The sequence below is a fragment of the Lipotes vexillifer genome, unplaced genomic scaffold, assembly GCF_000442215.2.
Source record: "Lipotes vexillifer unplaced genomic scaffold, Lipotes_vexillifer_v1.1 scaffold515, whole genome shotgun sequence".
In the NCBI taxonomy this organism is placed as follows: domain Eukaryota; kingdom Metazoa; phylum Chordata; class Mammalia; order Artiodactyla; family Lipotidae; genus Lipotes; species Lipotes vexillifer.
The window spans coordinates 171,630-175,576 of record NW_006772017.1 but is presented as its reverse complement, the minus strand read 5'-3'; positions in this window follow the sequence as shown (position 1 = coordinate 175,576).

The following is a 3,947-nucleotide window of genomic DNA, read 5'->3' as shown; positions in this document are numbered from 1 at the left end:
CCGGCCGCCGAGCCGGAGCCGAGGCGCCCGCCGCCCCTCGTGACCGCCCCCTCTTTCTCATAAACGTGAGTTCCCACGCAGACTTGGTCCTCGCCGCGCCGGTGACTTGTGCTGCAGCGCGCGTGAGGGCCTTGCGTGCCGACACAGTTTTTTTTCCAAGGTGTTTTTTGCAGAGGTAAAGGACTTTTGAGTGCTCAGGTGGCCCGTCCGGAAGAATTTTACACGCAAATGCCAACCAGGGAAGGATGTGCGGAACACGGTTAAGCCCTTCGGTGTCAACTTCACCTTCTTAAAGTAATTTTTGTAAGTTTTTAACTGTTCCCTGTGCCTCGGGCAACGCGTCGAGTGCCCCAAAGCTGCGGCTTAGGGAAACTGAGGCTAGGAAGTGAGTTCTCGGGCTGGGGCTCGCTCGGGATGGGCCCAGAGGAACAGAGACGAAGGAGGTTCTTTTGTTATCCACACTCCCAAACCCGCCCCCCCCTCAGTTTTTCTGGGGTTTTTGTTGTTGCAGTTGTTTGTTTTTTTAACCATCCATTCCTAATTTCCAGTTTCATGTCGCCGTACAGGACCCTGTCAGCTTCCTTCACCCTCAGTACTGAGATTTGCTGAGGTTTTGTATCTTCACAGTTTTACATCCCGAGCCATTAACCCAGTGTCTGATAACTTAGTAGGTGCTCAATAAATTTTTGCTGAATGAACGGAGAGCTTCTTGGATTCCAGAAGAAAGTGGGGCCAGTGCATCCTGTTCCTGCTAGTGGTCTAGCTGGCGTGTGCATGGCCCTTGAAATGAAATTCATGCAAAAACCAGAGCCTTTAAAATCTGTCATATAAACACTCCAGCACTGAACGTAGGTTTTACTGTAGAGGCCATGTCCTTGTTGAAGCGATTTAACAGAAAAGTGTTATGTTTTTGCCTTCCCCCACCACGTACAAAGCACTAGTAATAGAAGAGAGACCACTTACTACCTAGTAGACAAGATGGCCAGCATCCCAATAATCTGTTAAAGGTACCACATGGACACATTTTCTTTACCCTCTTCCAAACTTCTGGGCTCCTAAGCATCTCATAGATGAGCAAAAGAGGAGTAGAATGTCTAATAATTAGGAAGAAAAAAACTGGAATCAACCCTGACAGAAGTTTGAGTAGGTGAAAATTTAATCTCCTGCTGTAATGTCCCACCTGCCACAGGTGGGACAGTCCAGCAGGAGAGCTGTTTAGAAAGCCCCTGAAGCAACAGGGAAAGAAAACCACATGCTTTTATGAATTGTATTGACACCATGGTGAAAAATTGGGGGATCTGTCTTTTAAAGACCTCAAATTTTATAACGTAGAGACACATGAAGGTTGCTAGCCAACCAGCCAAAATAATTTGGTGTGAGTGTATGGGAGGTTGGGGTGTAATGTTTTTGTTTTTCCTGGCACTTAATTTTGATGGCAAATTATGGTACCTCTCCTGTTATTCATTGTACCTATTATTGGCTAAAGCAAGTTTGGGGGAATTATTTGTAGAATCAGTCTTTGGGGTGATGGAACTTTTCTGTATCCTCTTGATGGTGGCTACAGGGATGTATACCTGTGTTACCTTTCATAGAACTGTACACCCCCTCCCTCCAGAAAGTAAATTTCACTGTGTGGTAATTTAAAAAAAATAGAAATTGAAGTCACACACACAACACAGAACATGATCCCAAAAGGGATATTTTAGGGCTTCCCTGGTGGCGCAGTGGTTGAGAGCCCGCCTGCCGACGCAGGGGACGCGGGTTTGTGCCCCGGCCCGGGAAGATCCCATATGCCGCGGAGCGGCTGGGCCCGTGAGCCATGGCCGCTGAGCCTGCGCGTCCGGAGCCTGTGCTCTGCAGCTGGAGAGGCCACAACAGTGAGAGGCCCGCGTACCACTAGAAAAAAAAAAAAAAAAAATTTATGTGCTCTGTGAGTATCACCTTGCTCTTGTTGTTTCTTTCCCACTTCACATTGGACAATGGCTCTTCTCCCCCGTCTGATGTTCCAGTATCTCTTGCAACATTATTATTTCAGCCCAGGCTCTTGTAGTTTCTGGAACGAGCTGCCACACATGACCCGCACATGCCAAGCTAAGGGCTCTCCACGCTGGCATCAAGCCTTCAGTGTGTCAAACAGGAGAGGTGCGATTTCATTTGGAGTGGCATTAATGCCTGGCATGTTAGTCCCTGAATGACCAGACTTTTTACAAACTATTGTTTTAGAGCTGAGGTTTTCTCAGCAGCTCACCTGGTCACATGCCCTTCCTCTATTTGTAATTCAACTTGAAACAGATGTACGGCCGTCCCTCAATATCTGTGGGGGATTGGATCCAGGACCCCCTTCAGATACCACAATCCACACATGCTCAAGTCCCTTACAGCGAGTCCTTCATATCCTCGGATTTCGAACCCACAGATTTGGAAGGCTGACTGTAGTTAAAATCAGCACTTTTAGGTTTTTGTTCTCTACTAACGGCCACCTCTCCTCTCCTCTTGTCTGATTTTCAGTTATCAGTTATCACTGCCCAGTGAAACACAGTATCTGTACAGGCATTGAATGCTCAGTTGAATAAATCAGGTGTTGGTCTTTTCTTGTTTGCCAGGGGCTGTTGGTTTGAGCATGGAGCTAGTAAATTGAAGGGGGGAGGCTGGAGATGTGGAGGGGGGGTAGCTTACACCCGACTGTGCCCCAACTCCAGTTAGCTCATGTGGTCACAAGACAACACATTTGTAAAAGTGGGAAGTACAGAGGAAACTGCTTATACCTCCTAGGAAAATTAGTCACCATTGCCCAGTCAGTCACATGGGTGGCTCCTGGGATATGCTGGCCCTTCTTTTCTCCTTGACCCCAGCTTCTGGGTTCCACGGTTAAAGTTAAAAGCAGAGTCTGACTCCTCCTACCATTGATGTCGAAGGAGGTAGCCAGTCCTCTGTGAGGCCAGGGAGGGCTTAATAAGTAGAAGCCCTTAGCTGAGGAAGACATCACATTTAGTCACATTCAGAAAACGCAGCCTCCGAAGGGTGAGACGCCACATCGCAGGCAGGCAGGGCTGTGCGGTTGTCCTTCGCTGCGCGCGCTGAACGATAAGGCTGTTCTCTGACTGAATAAGGAAGGCAGAGACAATTACAGCTTAAGGAAACTCAGGGGAACATTGCCCTGGTTTTGTGAGGACTGGTATTTTTCAAACTTTACTTGAAGATGTGTCTAAAAATAAAAACAAATTGCAAACATGTCCTGCAAGTCCCATGGGCTGGATGCCACAGCCAAGAGGGCCGGGTTCTGAGATCCCCAAGGCTCCCAGCCGTTCCTGCAGACCCAGAGACGGAGCCCAGCAAGGGTGGATGGCATGGGAACATTCTTCCCGTCCTTAGGGAGAGCATTTTGATTTCACCCCTTCCAGTTTAACGTTTCTTTTTCTTTCATTTGAAAGAAACATTACAAAACTTTTTAAAAGTTTTAAACCATTTTATTTTAGTTTTAAAAAATCTTCACTGTTAAGATGCACTTTAAGCATCTTTCAAAAAAAAAAAGGCTTTATAATAAATAACGTTTACTGAGTGCTCTGTGCCAGGCACATTCTCCTCTGTAGTTTTCATAGAGTCTCTAGAAGGAAAGGTAGTGTGTGCTGCTCCTTTTACAGAAGAAAGCACCAAGGCTTGGCTGGGTAAGTCACTTGCCCGGGATTAGAAGCTAAATGTAGGTGAAGCCAGGATTAGATAGAACGCAGGTCTTTCTGCCCCTAAATTTTAGTAGGGAATTCCATTTTCATCCAAATCAGCTGTACCTTCGTGATCCGAAGGCCTACCAGGCCTGTCAACTCGCTCCTGCATCTGAGCCCAGCCTACAAACGTGTGCTCCGCAGGGAAGGGAGAAGGCGGAGCGGGATGGTCCACCCGCTTTCGGTCCCAGCTCTTCTCGGAAGGCTGGAATGAGGCCCCCACCCCGA